The sequence below is a fragment of the Corvus cornix genome, chromosome 8 (genome assembly GCF_000738735.6).
Source record: "Corvus cornix cornix isolate S_Up_H32 chromosome 8, ASM73873v5, whole genome shotgun sequence".
Classification (NCBI taxonomy): Eukaryota; Metazoa; Chordata; class Aves; order Passeriformes; family Corvidae; genus Corvus; species Corvus cornix.
Window position 1 is genome coordinate 26,220,317 of NC_046338.1, and position 20,195 is coordinate 26,240,511.

The 20,195-nt window shown below is 48.2% G+C and overlaps 1 long non-coding RNA gene across 1 annotated transcript in view; it reads right to left on the reverse strand.

Moving 5' to 3' along the window:
• Positions 1-251: 251 nt before the first annotated feature.
• Positions 252-20,195, reverse strand: part of LOC120410417 — a 30,202-nt gene continuing 10,258 nt past the window's right edge. The window contains exons 2-3 of the long non-coding RNA XR_005602543.1: positions 11,974-12,145; positions 252-392 (exon numbers count right to left, since the gene is read on the reverse strand). This is a non-coding gene — a long non-coding RNA (uncharacterized LOC120410417). The remainder of the gene's footprint in view (positions 393-11,973; positions 12,146-20,195) is intronic.

Below are 20,195 nucleotides of genomic sequence, written 5' to 3' on the forward strand. Positions count from 1 at the left end.
TCCCAAACTACCACCATGACACCAATAGTTCTGTGTTAAAAAAAACTCTTCCACCTGTTGAAGAAATACTGCAAAGGGAGAAACTTCTCTGGCACTTGCCACAGCTCCTCCAAGGAGAATGAGCATCCTCAGGGATGAAACAAGGTCTGTGGACAACAGGAAAAACTCCGTGTACCTGTAAAATACCATTACAGAGAATCCAGTATAACCACCTCACACAGGTAAACTGCACCTACCAATGGAGAGAGCTCAAACCGGCAGATGCCTCAGCGTCCCTTTCACTTCATCCTAGGAAATCCTCCTGGCTGGTGCTCCTCCTGCTTCCCTGAAAAAATGCCAAGCTGGGAGCTAAGAGCTGGGTTTCCAGGGTATCCCAGGCACGCCATCCGTCACTGGAAAGACACATTCCTTCAGTGCACAGCAGAGGCACAGATGTGACCCGTGATTCCCATGTTACCATAACTCACCCAGCCCCACCAACACCCCCCTGCCCACCCCACATCCCCATTTGTTTCACGCGAAGTGTCACTGCCCAGCCCCATGGAAAACAAATGTCCAGAGGGAGGGGGATGTTAAGGGATCTCCTTTCTTTACCTCAGGTTAATTAATCTGTTCTGCTTGGTAAGGAGCAGAGCCCTGAGTAGCAAGTCATACATTACACACAGAATTACGGAGTTCAGCAATATTCCCTGCCACAGCCATGCAGGTAGAGCTGGGAACCACTAAATTAACAGTGGCAACCATTTGCAGTAGGCAAACACCGTGGCTTTGGGAAACAACAACAAGAAGACAGTATTTCTAGGAAATGCTACAGCAGAGCCAAAACCTGCAGAGCTTCAGATGAGGACTGTTTTCCTTGTTATCCATCTTGCCTCATGTCCAAGAAGCCAAAAAGGATCAGGCTGAAGGTAGACTTATTTTTTTTCTTGGTGGATCATGCAAATACAACATTACTATGGACTTACACGACACCAACACATACACAAGTGTAGTTGAGTGGTTTTTAAATAGACAGCAGGAAGAAAGTTTAGCTTCCCTAAGTTCAGTTTAGGAAACCAGATCTGATGAAATGTGGGGTAAACTTTGTGCAACTCTTCTTTGTTGCAATAGGTAATGAATAGATAATGGGGTTTAAGGGCACTGGAAAGGTCACCTGCGTCATCTCCTTGCCCTAAAACAGGAGCCATAAACCATCTCCATGCTTCCCCGCGTGCACACTTTTGTATTTGTGGAGCATCCAGCACAAAAGAGCTCCTTGCTGATGGACACTTTGATGATTTAAGTGTTAAATAACAGATAGGTGCTATTTATGTGGAAATCATTTGTGTTGGGACAGAGACAAGAAAGCAACATTTTCTCCAGTGCCTCTGCCTGCCTCACCTGTGCTCTTGCTGCTCATCCATCTCCCAGGATTGCCTGGAACATTGCACATTGTAGGAGCATTTTCAAACAGCTCACATTTTCTTTAGAAAGTCAACCTGTTCAGTAATGGCTCATTCTGCTCCTCCCACCCCCGGCTACAATACCCTCTTGGGACCAAGAGGGGAGAAGATTCAGCCTGCACTGGAAAACAGCTTTATGTACATTAAAATATCACCACTTGCGAGTCTGATGCCATTGCAACCTGCAAAGCCAGAAATAGCAGCTTTTTCCCAGGGGAATAGAGAAGGACAAATTTCCAGCCTCCCAGAAGGGCTCAAGGAAGGCAGGTGCACTTAGTCCTGCAGTAACACAATCTGCAACAGCAAAAATTTTACAAAAATATGGAAAAACATTGGTTGAGGTCATTTTATTTTATAAAATGTCCTTGTACACCTGTACAATGAACCTCCAGCTCAAAGATTAAAATAAAACATTTTACAGAGACGAAAGTAATAATCCCACATCTATCATTTTCCAAAACACTGAAAAAACTTGATGAAGCATTTGGTGGTGCCAAGTACCTCTGCAGGGTCCTTGGGTAGGAAACAAAGAAATCATGGAATTATTTGGGTTGGAAGGCACCTTAAAACTCATCTCATTCCAACTCCCTGCCATGGGCAGGGACACCTTGCTCTACGACCTCGTATCCCAGAGCCTCATCCAAACTGGCTTTAAACATTTCCGGGGATGGGCAGTATTTCCCTGCAATCAGCCATCATCTCAAAATGTCAAACAAAAAAAATTGTTTCATTACCTCCTTTCCCACATTAATCAAAATCAACATTACAATTTTCAAACAAAACCAGTTTTTCTGTCCACAAAGGTGCAAATTCCTGGCTTTGCCACAATCATCCCCTACAACTCAGTCAAACCATTCCAGCCCGGATATGCGGAGGTTAGGCATTTCCAAACTTATGCAAAGAATTGGGACAACCAGGCAGACATCTCCAAAAACCGTCTGGTGTCTTGTAGAATTAGAAGATGATGGCAAGAGTGCAGCCCATCCCTCCCAGAGGTTAGAGAGGACAGGGAGTTGTCACAGACTATCAATAGAGCTGTTGGCAGTGGGAACAGGGATGAGAAAAACAAAGATGAGTCTTGCACAGGCTTTTCCTCCCCACACTGAAGGAATTGCATAGGGAATGTGGGTGTAGATCCTCCTGTATTTACAGAATCATATCCCAAAAAGCTGGTGTGCAACAAAGTGACCCACAGCATCCGGGGCACAAGGAGCAGCTCACTCTCTTCCCTCAGGGGCCACAATGAGGGAAAAGCCAGCAAAATTGCCTGTTCCCAATGAGGAGGGACACTTCAGGAGGTCATTGGTTACTCCAGCCACTCTGAGACACAAATGGAGGGCAAATCAAAGCAAGCCCTCAGTTCACCCCTTCCCCTGTTGCTTTCCAGTCCTTGTGGCTCCCCAGGAAAGTACTGGCAGACCAGCAGCTTTCTCCAGCCCTGTGACAGGAGACAGATCAGGACTGCCAAGAACTGACACCCATCACTGTTCTCATACACAAAGCTTTGGAGATTTTTTGGAGATCTACATGGCTATAGGAGCAGCAGGCAGGCCCACAGAGGGATGTGCCATGTGACTACATCACCTTTGGGGAAGATTTTACTGTTCTTTGCCCCAGGAAACCTGGAGGGGACAGGGCTCTTTCAACACCTCAGCAACTGAGCTAAATGAAGCAGCCAGAGTTTTAGGCAGGAAGCAGCCAAAAGAGTCCCAGGAGTTAAGACCAAGAGCTACTAACTCCAGATATCTGATCTGCCTCTCAGCGCCATCACAGCAGCACACAGTTTTTCATTTTGCTGGCAAGATGAGAGCCTCAGAGAAGCCAAGCAAAGAGAAAAGTATTTCACTGAGCAGAAACCACTCTTGTATGGCTTTCAGTGACCTTCCCAGTCCTCCCAGAGACACTCAGGTGTGCACACACAGACACACAGACACCCCATCACTCTGCCACAGCTGGGGTTGTTCCCCTTTTGGCAGCCCCTGGATCCGAGCTGATGGAAAATGCTCTGGATGCAAGAGGAGTGCACAGTGGCACTCCTGCAGAACAGGAGCAGGATGCAGTGGTGGCAGCAGCAGCAGCAGGAAGCACCAAATTCCCATTTAAATAAAATGCCAAAAGGCAGTCAGCGAAAGTGACATTTATGGTGTTACTACAAATGCATTCAGTGGGAAGCTGAGTAGCAGAAGCAGGTTGGGGGGAAAAAACAAGCTGTAGTGAAAACTGCCATCTGTATATTGTGCCCCATTTTTAATATTCTGTATTCTCATAAAAAGTGTTGTTTCTGTCACTATTCAATCTCCCAAACTCACACGGAACACTGTTAAAAGTCAGCAGTGTGTGAAATGGTATTTTAAAATAAATGAAACCCGCTCGCAAAGCTGCGGAGGAATATTGCAATGCCAGGGTGCTGACAGACAGGCATTGAAAAGTAACAACCGTTATCATCTTAAAGCAAAGCGGATTAAATAAAAACCCACAGCTAGTGGTGCATTACCAAGTCTGATATTGACACAGCTGCCGTGGTGGTTATTTTTCATTGTCTCATCAAGACAAAGCATCACGGGATATCAATCTTCCCTCTGTCAGGCCATGCCTGCTGTAAAGTTTTTCGTTTACATTTTCATTATATCCCTTTTATCTCAGCTGCCAGCAAAATATATATATATATGTATTTTATATATATACACATGCATCTACATATATATATGTGTGTGTTATATATTTGTGTGTGTGTGTGTGTGTGTGTGTGTGTATCTGTAAGTGTGCATGTATGGATGTACTTTTGGGAATGTTGAGACTGGTTGACCTTCCACATTGCCAAGACACAGCCTCCAGCCAGGATGATCCCCATGCTCCCAAGAAAAAGCCAACCCCTATTCGGTGGGCTGCAAGGACTGAGTTTGATCCCCTCCAGCTGGAGATGGGGCAGTGGTGAGCTGGTAAAGGTATGATCCCCTGTGGGCTTTCTAGACAAGAAATCCAACCCACACAGCTGCCAGTGCTGTCTAAAAACACCCCTTCCTGTAACCACATTTTGCTGGGTGGACCAGCCACATCTGTTCTGCTATCGAGCTCAATTTGGGGCACGGAGAAGAGGAAGAAAATGAAGCAGAAATTGTAATCCTCCTTGGAGGGTACTCGATGTCTCCTCAATAGCAGGAGCTGTTACATTTCTCCCTAGCTCTGCAGGTTGATCTCTGCACCTGATCATTCCACATGCTTCTGTCCATATTCAACTTCTCCAGCTTTGCAGCACCACCCAAGTGTTTTCAGGAGGCTCACAGGCAAGCCTTGCCAGGGCAGAGAAGTCCTCCCGAGTATCCCAGAGCCCCACAGAGCCCACCTGAAAACACAGCCTAACCTTTCACTCCCACTAGCAACCCTGCTCTTTCAAGGCATGAGACAGAGCCAGCTGTTTGCAGCTGGCCACAGCATTCCTCAGAGCAACAGGGACTGCAGATAAAAAAAAAAAAAGTGTCTTCCCTTATTAATAAGAGAGCTCCATCTTCCAAACCTATTTCAAATAGCTGATGTGGCTGCTCCCTCTGCTTATGATTTAATTAAGTACAGCATATGACATTTCTCGCTCTTCCGTCTCCTCAGAGGCGGCTCAGCGCTGCCAGGTACAGCCCTTTAAGAGTAGGAACTCTGGGAAACGTAGTTCCCAGAGGGAACACAGGGCTAAAGCAGCCACAGGGGGCTGGTGGTGCCCTGGGAGAGCTACAAAAGGGGCAGGAAAAACAGCGAAGCTCCTTGGAAAGGGGCTGCAAACGGGCAAGTGTCGAAGTGACCACCACCAAAACCGTGTGCCTCGCTCCTGTGACCCTCTGATCATCTGGCTGTGGGCTGGCAGTGCAGAATAACACCGCCCCCCGCCCCCCCCTTCCTCAGCTCCCAAGTAACCACCAAATCCTCAGGAAGGTTGGACACACACCTTTGCACCAGTCCACACGTGTTGTCTCTGGTTACAGCCCCCTGTGCTGAGTAGCAGGAGGGAAACATCGATTACACCTTCACTAAGCCAGGAAGGGGCTCTCTGCACTGGCCCGGAAGGTTTTTCCCCATCCAGGCAGGGATTACCTCCAGAAAGCTCATCAGCATCACTGGCACTTGTCCTGAGGTCAAGCCTTTGCTGCTGAAAACCGCAGTGCAAAGTAAAGCAATTCCTCCTCCCACCTTCTGTTCCCTGCCTCAGTTTCCCCAGCACTGTGGGCAGTGTCCCTGGGCACTCCACGATCCCTCTCCTGCTGTATCTCCCGGGATGCCTGCACCGCTCTTCCTCACTGTAAACCCCCTGGCACAAACGTCCATCCCACTGAAGGGTCTCTACAACCCTGGGATGTGCGTCATTTATCCTGCTGCCAGAAGCATTCCCTCTCCATCCCCCTAAATGTTTCCTTCTTCCGAACAATAACCAGCCTTCCCAAGGTGTTTTCATTTAAAGAGAGGATCATTAACCCCTACAAAAGGAATACTTCTGGCAGTTCAGTCATGCTCCAGCTCTCACTGCATCACTCCGGGGTCACCTGTGTTCGTATCCACTTGCACCCAGCTCAAATTCGACCCCCAGATAAAGCCCCTCCAGCCTGGGGGCCCAGAGCAGCAGCATTTACACCTTCTCCACAGCACTCGGCACAGCAAAGGGTTACACCCGCTCTTCCAGCAGCGTTCCCTCTCTCTCCCTCTCTTCGAGCAGCAGCAATTGCCATTCTGCATCCTTAATAGCAGCGTAATCAAAAGTTATGATGCATTTTTCAGTAATCACAAGAAATGATCCCCACTTAGCGTTAAGTAAAGCAAATTTGCCACTGGAAGGATTAAAAAAAAAAAAAAAAAAAAAAGGAGAAGAAAAAGAAGAAGTCAAAAGCATTTCAATTTTCATTTGAAACGAATGAGTCAGAGTCAATTTGGTAAAGCAGTTAACAGCAGCTGTGCTCCCCTTCCCAGCCCCTTAACAGGTACAATTTGCTTTTAACAAACAACCTCGAAGAGGTCTCTGGCACCATGTTAACACAGTGGCATTCAACCCCTCTTGCTGTTGTGTATTTAAATTGGGTAATAGAGTCAGGCAGAGGAGATCCACCATGAATCTTAAGAAGTGCAATTTGACAGCATCTTAAAAAAAAAAAAAGTGGGGAGAGCCTTTATTAAAAAAATAATAAATGAGTTTGAGAACAGCTTTTGTTGGGTTACTGCAAAGCAGCATATTAAAAACAACGGAAGTCCTAGAAAGCCCCAGCATGGTGGCAAGATCCCAGCAAGTTTGGTCCCAAACTTGGGGTTCTGAGCACTCAGGGCACCTCCACAAAGAGCTCTGCAAAGCAGGGCAAGACATTTGGCAGCCAAAGCACCCCCAGCCTGGGTGTATTTGGGGTACTTTGCCCCACACCGAGAGCTTCAGTGGAAGGCTGTGTGTCAGAAAAGAAGAAAAACAACAAAACCAAAACACAACAGACCTGCACACCCATGCTAAGGTTGCCCTAACCCCTCAGGGCATCCCAGACCATCCCATAATAAAAACAGTTGCTTGCAGAGAGGGGAGCCCCTGGGCTGGAATGAAAAGTAGAGATATATGATGAGCTTTCAGCACCCCTTCTTATCCCTCCTGACCCCAGAGCAGCCCTGTCCTTCCCTCACCCCCAAGTCAGGCCCTTGACAATGTCCTCACCCCACTTTTGGTCCAGACAGTCATCTTCTCTCATTACTTTCCAGGCTCCTGAGCTTTGTGGGGTATTACAGGAGGTCAATGAAAAATTCATATTCTCAGTCAGTAATTGGCATTTTTGTTTCCTTTTTATTTAGAGGAAGGATGTGAGTGGGGCAGACAGCAGGGTGAGTGGGTATCTTCTGCCGGTTATTAAGATGAAGTCTCTCATATTGCTCCTGGCCACTATACTCTGGTGCTTTTCTAAGCAAGCCCTGTAATCCTGCATATTTAAATCTGAAAGCATTCCTGGTACTTTCATTAGAGGGACAAGTAATGAAAGCAGACTGGACCCACACAATTATTACAGTGTAATCCGCTGGAAATGAAGTCAATCCAATCACCCAGCATTCTGCTTTCTTCTCATTTTTTCAACTTCAAGTAAGTGCTTCCCAAATTCCAGCTGAAGTTACTGTTACGATCAATAGCACAAGGGCTCTCAATATAAGACTCAATAAATATGATGTTTGCAAGTGCTCCCCTATTGATCCCAGGCTGGTCTGAAACCCCAGCCAGCACTGGCACCAACCACAGCATTAGCAAGGAAGATGAATGCAAAATTGGGGGATGGCAGCAAACTAAAAGGAGCAGCAGACCTCTTTAAAAATAACCAAGGAAAAGAGAAACCCCTGGAAGTATGGGATGTTCTCCAAAAACCAAAATCTGCCTGGCTGCAATCCACACTGTTGGATTTTCCATCCATGAGCATGAGACCAGGATTTCACCCACCCAACTCATGGAAAGAAACTCAGCTCAGCCACCCTCAAGGCCCTACCCCACAGAGCTGCGGCCGGGCGGCTCTTCCCACTCCAGCTCTCCCTCCTGCTCATGGCAAGCTTGCTGTCAGCCAGCAAACAGATTGCTCCAGCCAGCACGACCAAGGCTTGCCATGATTAGATCTATTAATGCAGTGCATCTGATTCACCTCCAAGGCCCCCGCGCTCGGTGACAAATAGGGATGGGCTTCCCTGCTTTGCTGAGCAGGGCCCTTCGGTGCTGACCTCCCGCTCGGAGCCCCGACAGGCAGGAGCAGCAGGGACCAGGAGAACAGCAACCCCGTGGGCTGGGGGATTCCTGGGAAGAGCCCCAGCAAGGATAGATTGACAGCTGTCAATCACAGGTGGTGGTCCCAAAGATTATGGCCCAGCAGGTCCTTCTCAGTTGGAGGATATAAAGAGGTCTTTATCTCCTGCCCTTCCTGCAATCTCCTCCAGTCAGGATTGTCCCCAGTCCCACCAAAGAGATCACTCTACTGGCCCAGTCCCTCATGCCTGATGCCAGCAAAGGCCCTTGCAATTCCATATGTTCCCATTTACTGCTGCTTGGGGTCCACATTTCCCTGAGGTCAGAGGAGGATCTGTTCCTCTGGACTTGTCACCTCCTCCAGGATCATCTCTCCTAACCCATGTCCCTCAGCAAGGACAGCCACCCACTGGTAATTCTCTGGGACATGGGTTTCCCTTGAGCTTCTGTGACTCCAATCCCAGGCCCAGGTCCTCCTGGTACCACCTGTTCCAGAGGGTGGTAAGGCACTGGAGGAGGCTACCCAGAAAAGTTGTGGATGTTCCATCCCTGGAAGTGCTTCAGGCCAGATTGTGTGGGGGTTTGAGCAACCTGGTCTAGTGGAACACATCCCTGCTCATGGGAATTGGAACTAGGTGATCCTTAAGGTGCCTTCCAACCCAAACCATTCCATCATTCCACAGTACCACAGCCTGTCCCATGGCTGTTTTCTCAGAGCAGGGGGAGCATTGCCCTGTGCTTTCTCTGCTCAACATCCCCTTGTACTTCCTCAGCACCTGCCTCCAGATGCCCTTTGTCCATCACTTCACACACTGAAAACCAGAGAGATCACAATTTTAGCACCTCGACCAAAGATGCAAAACTTTCCATGACAAAGTGAAACCCTCCCCATATCCTACCCCACCCCAATCTGCTACCTGACTTGAAGAGATCAGCCAGGCCCCACTACAGCCTTCAGGACTGATTTACCTGGGATGAGGCTTTCCTGCCTTAACCTGCTTCCCTGCCTTAACCTGCTTCCCCAGCCCCACACCTTGCCCTGCAGAGCTTGTGGCTCTCCTGCCATGCCCTTGGCAGGAGAGAAAAGCCAGACAGGCATCTCTCCAGCGTCGTCTGCTTGTCAGCCAGGGTGACGTCTCCTCGCCAGCAGCTGCAGCCCAGGGTTTGGGCAGGGGGGAGGCACACGGGCAATCTGAAGGTGGACACTTAGCACATTTATTACCTGCTTATTAGCTACCAGGCTCCCATTATGATGAATTGGCTGACTGATGGCTCCCGCCAGCTCCCAGTGCTCAGCAAGGCTCTCTAATTCTATTTTGCACAAGCTGGGCCAAGGCAAAATTGTTTCCAAGAGGAAGGAATAACCAGTTGTTTTTCTCCTGCATCCAAAACAATCTGACCCTCTGCACAATCTCAGCAGGACCTTTTCTGCATGCACACTTGTCTTTCCTCCTAACCACATGCATGGTTTAGATTAGATATTAGGAAGATATTAGGTTTAGATTAGATATTAGGAAGAAGTTGATGCCTGTGAGGGAGGTGAGGCACTGGCACAGGTTGCCCATAGTAGCTGTGGCTGCCCCATCCCTGGAAGGGTTCAAGGCCAGTTTGGATGGAGCTTGGAGCAACCTGGTCTAGTGGAAGGTGTCCCTGCCCATGACAGTTTCACCCTGTACAAAAGGACTTGTGCCGAGCTCTGCAGTTCAATACCTCATCCATGAGCCTCCCAGTGGAAAAACTGCAGATGAGAACAGGTATCACGAGGTTAAAAAGTCAGTAGATGGTGCAAAGGCTTTTCTGGGAATGGAGAAAGCCTTGAAAGACATTCCAGAAAACTGAAACCCAAAGAGATGATTTTGCAAAGCAAAATTATAAGGAAATTATTGATTGTTTCACAGAACCACTGCTCAGCTCTTTTAAAGGCTGTAGTGAAAGTCACAGTCAACAGGCTGATGGCTTTGGGTGCCTCTCCCAAGGGCTGTCATTACTTTTATGATAATTTCTTCCGTGTTCCTCAGTTCTGTAGAAACCTGTTCCAGTATCCTTTATCCCTCCCTCAGGCCAAATTAAAAACCGCATGCAGGGGCAGAAAGTTCAAAGAATAAGAAAGCTGCATTCTCACCCAGCCACTCCCAGACTTAGTGCTTTACACATTCTTGTGCTTTTTCTGCTACATTTGATCAATGAAAGCAACCCCTGCATGCCGAGTCCAGCAGAAATGGCCAAGCTTTGCTAAATAGAGGTATTTCATCACCCATTCACCTCTGTTGGCAGGAAAGACATTCCCATGCTGTAATTTCACAAGTGGCACCAACTGCCAGGAGGCACTGACTGAGGGGAGGCAGCACTTGTCCTGAATGACACAGGGCAATGCTTTGGTCGAGGGACACTGGCTGTGAGGTGGTTTGTGACCCTTGAAGGTTGGCACGTGTCAGTTCTTGGTGGCCAAACTGCCTGCAAACCAAGCAGAGTCACTTGTCATGTGAACAGTCCAGAGACAACTGCTCAGGGGCTTTTACCTCCCTCCAGCTGTGGGAGGAGGTAAAAGAGAGTAAAGTCCAGTCCTGTGGACTCTTTTCCATCAGGTCCCCACTTCACCATTCCAAAGGAATATTCTCACAGACGGGATGAGGACCCTCATTCCCAGAGAGCTGAGCGCAGAGAGGTTGCTGTGAGTGAGATGAACATCTGCCCCCCTTAGAGATGGGCTCCATGCTCCAAGTTTCCCTCCCCTTCCATCACTGAAGGGCCCCGAGCCCCAGCCCCCGGGAGGGCCCCACATTCTACATATCCCTGCTGAACAGTTACACATTTCTACTGTGTTCCTCAGGCAGACGACTCTGCTACCAGCAAGCAGGAGAGGAGCTGCCATCTGGGACTGCATGTGCTTCCCAGACAGATGGCTGCCTATTCTCGTCGTGTTTTATTTCGAGCAATGGTTCATACAGCAACAGCGCTAGTGTGAAAATGGGATGTGACAAGATGCGTATTACTTACACCTTCTGGAAAGTTCAGATAAAACCAAGATGTACAGAATGTAAGAACCAATATAATTAGGTAATTAAGAGAAATGAAAGCCCCCTGGTTTAATGCTGTATTGTGCTCGTGTGTGTTACAGACTATATGTGTGTGTGTGATATGGAACATACATATGTATGGTTCCATATTTAAGCGTGTACAGAATGCAAAGCCAATGAGAAATAACGAACATATACATCCAGCCACTAAATAAGCACAGCTACCTGCTCCAGCAGGCTTTTCAGACAGAACTGCTGACAACCACACACTGTTCACACTTTACACGTGGCAGGAAATTCCCTCTGTCGTGCTGGAGCAGGACACAGGGCAAGGTCCTGGTTCTGCCCATGTTCCTCAAACATTTTTTCCTCCATTCTGCATTGCAGAACACCAACATCTAGAAGTGTCATCAGAAAGAAGAGCAGCATCACATGCACAAGCTCTTACTGATTAAGTTGGGATCATTGCCAGGAATTCAACTCTGGGCAGTATAGGGACACACATCCACAGAGAGCTTGACACATTCCCAAGTACATAGGAGTGGGGAAACACAGCTATAAACCCCATTTCCAAGTTGTTTTGCAGCTCAGGTTGCAATGAAGGCCCGAACTCAACATGTTAAAAGCCCCTGGTCACACATGTGGAGCCTGCTGGAAGCTGACTTCCCTCCCACATGGGAGCCCTGAGAAGTTCAGCTCAACAACTCACATCTCCCACATACAGGTCCTCATGCAAACTCGAAGAGGAGGAAAAAGATGGCAAGAGAAGAATTCAGGACAAAATTACCTGTCCCCTGGCTGCCTAAAGGCACAAGTTCAGGTGTAATGAGCTTCTGGAAGAGGCTGCTGCTGTGCTCAGGTACATCTGAGGCTGCTCTTTCCTCATGTTCTGCTTCTTCAGCCAGCCCCAAGAGCAGTGAGGGTTCATCTCATTTTGCACCATGTGAGACACTGTAGGACTTGGACAGAAGAGCAAATGAAAGAAAGGTATTAATTGAGCCACATCTCAACATACAAATTTCACCCAATAAGGTCCTGTGCTCATGGCCCCACAGCCCAGCTCCTAAAAAGCTCAAGAAAAGCAGAAATGTCCTCTAAAACAGCAATGAGGAGCTGTGCCTATAGTCAAAGTTTGTCATAATGGGCTAATGCAGAGCAGCTGCTGGTAAGAGACCCAAATGAGGTGTAGCATACTGAGGTTATCAGCATATAAAGTCCCTGGCCCTGCAAAGTTATTATCAGGCAGGCAAGAGAAAATTATGCAGCTCTCCTAACATTAACTGCAAGACTGGGGCTCAGTAAGGGGTGGGTGGCAGCCAACACAGGATCCTGGGCCTGTATGCACAAATTTCCTGTACAGGGACACAAAATCATACTCTGAGATGAGCCTGGGGATGCAGAACAGGGAAAATTCAGCTGAGAAGCAAGAGATAAACCAAACAGGTCAAATCACTTGCTGCAGGCAGGGATCCAAGGATCCTGATCAGACCAGCAAGTGAAAAACCTGCCACCTCCATGCCCCCATAACTAACTCTGACTCAGCAAATGGGTTTTTTGTAGTTTCAGTTCCCAAAGTACAGCGAAAAGGACGTTGCATAGAAACCAGACCGTGTTTGGAGAGTTTTGGCAACTCTGTCTTTTCATCACTTTGCAGCTCCCTGGGTGTCACTCAAAGTGGAAACCTTCAATCCGGTTCCCCTTAGGTGTAGATGTGTTTTCACACTTCTGCCAAGGCAGGTACTTTCTGTACTGCTGATGGTTAATTACTTGAGGATGAATCACAGTGCTCAGCAGGGAGGTGGGGCAGGCAGAGTTGGCTGAGCAAGTCTGGAGTGGGGAAGAAAACATCTCTGCATCAGGAGGGTGGGCACACGTGTACAAGATTTGCGAGGAATAAATTCAGAGAGGAACCGCAATAAATCTCCCAGCCTGGCCACTGCGGTGGGAGTTTCTTTTCCTCCCTCCCCACAACAGGGAAATTCTGCTCTTTCCATGGGGGGTGGGAAGTGGCACAGGGCTGCATTGAAATGTAAATTCACTCAAATTATTAAGCACAAGAGAGCAGCTCCTGCCAGCCCTTTGTTCCGCAGTCAGAATGTGTAATCTAGAAGAATAAATATAGTCAGATATCCGCTAAACAAAGAGACCCGGGGCCATGCATATTCAGCGACCCTCTCCCCCAGGACATCTCTCCCCGCTTTATCAGGAAGGCTCTTTCTGCAGTCAACAACTGTAGATCAAAATGCCCTCATTAACTAGGGCTGAGCTGGAAACCTCTTGCTGCTTCATACTGAGGGTGGGTTCCTTTATTTCTCTCCAGAAGAGATCTTCCTAGCCCCTGGTTTCCTCCCCTGTCCCTTTTCCATCCCGGGAGGACAGGGCAGGGTTGTCCCTGAAGCCCATGGGTACTGCACTCCCATCAGAGATGGGGTGGCTGCAGGACAAAGTCCCAGAGTCCAGGAGCTGTGGTGGCTCCAAAAATTGTCTTACACTTAGCTGCCATGCTCATCCCTTTTCCAGCTAGGAGAACACCCCCAAGAGAGGGCAGGCCGACTACACGTCTACACAGGTGCCCCAAAGAGGGCAAAAGCCACCAAATATACCCACCCCCCCGCCCCCCCCCCCCCCCCCCCCCCCCCCCCCCACTTCAGAACATTCTACCTGGACAGACTGATGACCTGGAGACTCACAGAGATGCTTTTTTTAAAAATGACCACCCAGAGAAACCATTTCAAATGTTTTTTCCCCACAAGCTCCTCACTCCCTGCAGCCACCACAGGAGCTCCAGTTCCAACAGCCTTTGCAGAACTGCAAGTTCACACTGTGCTGTGATGACCAAGGATGTCTTAAAGCGTCCACTCTCTGTTCATATGGGGGCAGGTGACCACATTGGCACAAAGCCATGCTGGTGACAGGCTGGGAGGGACAGCCACAGCTTCCTACAGCCCTTCCAGCAGCACTGGGGAGCAGAATATGGAGCGGGCAGCCAAGGATTGTCTCTGCCCAAGCCACAAGGAGACGTGGCTGGAGGGGAATAAAGCACCACGGGAGGAAAAGAGGGTGCTCTCCCCACCACCTAAACACGGCTTCTAATCTCCAGTGCTGTCAGTCTCCCACCTGTCACTACCACTAAGCCTGCTGCAAGATTTAAAAATGAGGTGGAAGAGGAGGGGAAAAGAAAAAGAAAAATCAATTTGGCTGGTTTTGAGTTATATCAATATAATAAACCCTGAGTGTCCTGCTTTTGGATGCAGTTTTTGCTTCCAATAACTCAGCAATATATTCATTAAACAAAGAGAGGTAAAAGCAGCAAGCCATTAAAAATAAAGCACCAGGAGAGGGAAGGCCATACAGGCTGTAAATATCTTTGACTCCTTTTCAACCTCCATTTCCTTATCCCTTCTCATTCACTAATTGACCTCTGGATCCTGCTTCTCAGAACTGTTTTCATCGCTGCACTTTGTCCTTCAACCACAGATGCAACAAAGGATCTCAGGCTCTCTCTAAATGCAGAATAACCCATACACCTCCAAAGCAGGAGACAAAGTCCATTTCCCTCATTAACAGGGGTGCTGTGATCCAACACCTCCTGCACAAGGCTACAAAACCCCCAGTATCAAAGACCAGGTGTCCCAGGTGAAAAAATACACCCAGTTTTAATCTGTTTATGTGCTGGGCACAGACCTTCTACACATGAAACCCTACCTTCTGGTGTTTCGGCTTCATTGCACAAAGTCCACCCATAACTATAGAGGCAGGCTCTTCTTTCTCATCCATATGGAGACATTCTGGTCACAGGGCACTGCTCCCTTTCCTGGCCCAGGGAGGGCTGAACTCCATGTGGCAGCCACCAGAGCCTCACATGCTGATCCCAACTGAGGGCCAGCGCACACACTGGTACCAAACCATCTGGAAAGGAGGCTCTCTGCATAACCATGGAAGCCCTGAAAAGGTTGATCCTATTACATGTAGACCCTCCAAGCTTAATTCTAGGATCACCAACTTCCCAGCATAGCTGTCAGAAGAATTAATGCTCTCACCCAGCATCTGAAGTTTTTCTTACCTTGCCCAGTCTAAGGGCTTTAACTCCCAAATTAAATACTAATTCCAATCACATACCACAGCAGTGATTCAGAAGACAGCACCTGGCTGGCTCTGCACCCTCCAAAAGCCTCCCTAACAGCTGGGATAGGTCTCACACTGGCAGAGAGGGAAGTGGTTACTCAGCAGGACACTCAGCTCCATCTCTGCAGCATCTGGCTCTTCTCTGGAGCTCATCACCCTCTGCGTGGTCTCATTTCTTCACAAGTTTCAGCAGCATCTCAGAGCATCATCTAACATGACAACAAAACAGCAAGTGAGGCTTCCCTCACATTTCCTCTAATTAGGAAAACTGCTTGCTGGGGGAGGCAGGCTTCAGTTTGGTAAGGGCATATGGGTTTTCCTGCCCCATAACCAAAGTGATGAGATTCCTCTATTCCTTGCCTGCAGGCACTCAGAATGCCACTTTTCCTCCTTTCCCTGGGATTTAAAAGAGCAGCCTTCTCATGTTCTCAATCCCTCCCAAAGCTCACAGCATATGGCAGTTTGGAAGGAAATTGGGTTAAGAGCGTAAAGGTTATTACAGGAGTTTTGCTAAGTACTGGCTAGGCAAGGGAAGCTACATGCAAAGGACAGCCTGGGGATGTCACAGACCTTGCTGGGCCTTGGAGAACAGAAAGCAGGGCCAGGAACTCTGTATCTTACACCTCTTTGACAAGTTATTTGCATCCAGTCCCTGCCAATGCTGAGCAGCAGAACAAAGAGCTCAAACAAGCTCCTCTCCCTGTATTCTCTGAGGAAAAAGATGTTCATTGCAAGGAGGGACAAAGGATGGTGCACCCCTCAGGTTCAACAACCTCTGCAGTGCTCCAGGCTGGAGGCAGAGTGGCTGGAAAGGACCTGGGGGTGCTGTTTGACAGCAGCTGAACATGAGCCCAGGTGTGGCCAAGAAGGCCAAGAGCACCTGGCCTGTACCAGCCATAGTGTGACCAGCAGGACCAGGGCAGTGACCATCCCTCTGTGCTGGACACTGGTGAGGCCACACCTTGAATCCTGTGTCCAGTTCTGGGCCCCTCATTGCAAGAGGGACATTGAGGGGCTGGAGCGTGTCCAGAGAAGGGAACAGAGCTGGGGAAAGGTTTGGAGCACAAGTCTTGTGAGGAGCAGCTGAGAAAGCTGGTGGGGCTCAGCCTGGAGAAAAGAAGGCTCTGGGGGGACCTTCTCACTCTCTACAACCACCTGAAAGGAGGCTGTGGCCAGGTGGGGGTTGGTCTCTTCTCCTAAGAACAAGCAATACAAGGAGAGGAGATGGCCTAAGGCACAGCAGAGGAGGTTTAGGTTGGATATTAGAAAAATCTTCTTCACCCAAAGGGTGATCAGGTACTGGAACAGGCTTCTCAGGGAAGTGATGGAATCACCAACCCTGAATATATTAAAAAAACCACGTGGATGTACCACTTGTGGACATTGTTTAGTGCTGGGTGAGTGGTTGGATGTGGTCTTAGAGGTCTTTTCCAACTGTAATGATGCTATGATCCCTGGAGGTCCTTATTCCCCACATGGCCCAAGGCTGATGGGAAACTCCATGCAACCTCTCCCCTCAGGCACAGCACAGGACATTGGACATCTCTGCTTTTATGGGTTTTTCTCCTTCCTTGGGCTGGACTGACTAAAGTCATCCAGGTGTCAAGCACTTGCCACATCCAGCAGCTTTCACAGAACAAGCCCATTTTTAACTACAAATCAGCTAATTTAAAGGAAAGTGCCACTTTCTTCCCCTAATACCACAGGTCTTCCCTCACTGTGATTTTATAATGGTGCAAGCTTAGCCGAATATAAGTCAGAAGCAAAAGAGAGCAGAATCTGGCCTCAGCTACTTGTATTTTGCCCCCTAAACAAAGCCACATTTAATCAGGGATCTCCTTTTCCACCTACTCATCACTGGTACTAGAAGACATTTTCAGAACTACACAGCACTCGGACAGTTTCACACAAGATTTCTTACACTGTATTTTTCAGGGGAGTCCAAAAGTTCATCAAATGCTCCTTTATCCCCAGACACCCTCTGATCCATACACAGGTGTGTGAACTCACACACAGATCTGACACGAAACCATTAGAGAGGAAAAAAAATAATTCAGAGTCTCTCAGTTTGACTCATCAGTGAATATTAATTTCTATTGTCATGCAGTTGACTTGTAAATCAACTGGATCATTAACTCAGACCTTTTGTGCAGTAACATTACACGGTGTTGCAAGTTATTTAGACACCACGGTGTTTACTGCACTCCCACTGCTTTGAACACAGAGTTCTGCTCCCAAGGAAAGAGGGGCTAAATGGGTCCACACAAATACAGATAATTCTCTATGAGACTGTCCTGGCTGTCCATATTTGCCAAAGCAAGCTCACCATGCCAAACTTGCTAGCCAAATAGTGCCTTCTGCTGGAACTGTAGGATTGTAGGATTAATGGCAGTCCTATTTCTGCCAAGACAAAGGTATCCACATTAAGTTTACAGGTCTAGGCAAAAGGCTGAAGTTTTAACTAAGGATTTGTGGCCCTGCAGAGAATAGGCTGCAGTTTCAGGGAGTGAACAGATCTGTATCGATTTACAACATCAAAAGGCTCAGATCTTGTCTCTTTCATATCTATAAATAATAAGTATTGACTATAATAAACCAATTTAGAACAAACTGCTGGATCTCAGGCTGCTGTGAATACTGAATTAGTGGAGTGATGTGAAGCACAGCCTGTTTACTTCCCAGGTTGTTGCTTCCACAGATGTCCCATCTTGCCAAAGGTTTCTGATCATCCTTCTGAAGAAAGGCACAAGCATCCACAATCTCTGCTGGAAGTTCTGATTTTCTCCAGAGAGAAGTTAAACTCCAGGGTGTTTCCAAGTAGTAAGGAATGCTGGCGTAAGATGTGAGTTCGCCTGGGCAACTTGCAGCAAGTTCAGACCTATGGGATTTTATGGGGATTCATAAAAGGAGCTGAGAGGATTTTCATCCAACTCTCCTTGTCTGGGAATGGCCTAGGTGCAGACATGCCCACAGCAGGGTCAGGATCAGCAGGGCTTGGTGGGGCAGCTCTGCCATCCCCATCACATTGCCTTGGCTGCTGCTCAGCACTACCTGCCTTTGTCCTCTCACAGGCATCCCCAGGGCTAAACAGAGAGAACTCTGCTCTCAACGAGGCTCTGCCAGGGACCAGGGATGAACGAAACAGAGGAGCTGCAGATTGAGCTGGAGGGTTAGTTGCAGGATGTGTTGGTAGGTGAGCAGGGCAAGAAGGAACTGCAGAGAACAGAGCTCAAACACACCGTCCCGAGCTACACCTCCTCAGCCCCTCGCTTGAGCAGCCTCGTGCTGGCCTTTTGAAAGCACGGTCTTTTTGTAGTGGAAAAGCAGCCTGAGGTGTCTCAGGGCTGGACACATTAGAGGGAAGGTGGCCCTGGAGAGTCACAGGGGCTCCATTTCCAGTTCAACAGCGACCTCTGCTCTCGGCAGCCCGAAGCGCGGGTGTCTCTGATCAGCTCGGTTTAGGGACACCTTCGGATAGATCACTTTGGTCTGTTTATCTATGGGGAATAAGGACACATCTTTCACACGTGGGCAGCCACCGTGACCTTCAAATCCCATCAGATGGAGCCCAGGGCTCCACGGCCCCGGCAGTTGCTAAAGCATCCTAGGATTTACCTTTTCCTACTTGGCTGATATTTAACCAGATGCCAAGAGAGACAAGGACACCTGGTTTCTAAATGGATTGTTTTCAGCATGCCCCAAGAGGAATATAGATATATATGCACTCTCTCATACACACGAGACTTGCATGGAATCTCTGGAACAGAGCCGTGTAACCAAGGAAAAGCAAAAGGAAGGTTCAGCTTCTAAACCTGCCAACTGCCCCTTGGGTGCTGGGGGCATTAATAGGGGTGGTGGGACTGCTGAAATTCCATGGCACAGCACTGGAATACCACATGCAACAAGTCAGTTTGAGCTCTCCAGCCTGTAGAATCATTTCCAATATACCAAGGCTGAAAGATCTGCCTCAGCTCCTCAAAACAGAGCATCCTTAGTTCTCAGCTCTCCCTCCTCTGCCGGTCTCAACTCACACTCCCACATCTCAGGATCTGGGATGTCCAGGACTCTCCTAATACTTCACAAAACATCAAGCCAGATCACAGCTTACACCTATGAGAGTTCCCCACCCACAGCAGCAGCGGATCCCATAGAAAATCCCAACTATGCCGTGCCAGGGGTCCAGCACTAAAGATCATCTGTCAGGCTGCAGAAATCAGTGACAGTTCTCACTCTAGCATTTCACTCAAAGACACACAGTCCGTAAGAGCCTGGCATGCTACAGAACACCTTCCCTGTGTGTTCTGCTTGGGAGTGATCCACAGGAGCTGGGATTCAAGAAGAATGTGGTTTTCAGACCCTCTGAGGGTTGGCAGACTAAATGGATCCCTCCCACTGGGAACTGAAGGATGCATGTGCCCATGGCAGCACTTTCAGCTGTGCCTCCCCACCCCAATAAACCCACACAGAGCAGCAGATCCACCCCAGACTCTTCAAACACTGCAGTGTCCAGGAAGAAAAAGGGCAGGTCCAAAAAGCCCCAAGCACTGGAAAGATGTATTTTGGGCTAAACTAAGACAGCAAAGTGAGAATCCTGCACTTTTCAAGCTCCAGAGATATTTTACAAGCTCCCCAAAATATTAATAACAAGCTGAATATCCTAATGCTGTTAGGTAAAACAGCTTTTAGGACTGCAGTGTTCTCCACGCAGGAAAGCTCCGCTCTGCTCCTGCTTTCTCCATGCCCACTCACACTGCTGCAAGTCATTGAGACAATTCTTAGAAAAAGCAGCAAAGAAAATGAAGGTCAGTTTAAAATACCCTCTCAGCTATAGATTAAAAAAAAAAATCAAGCTAAAAATAACTGTTTTGAGCAAGACAGAAGACC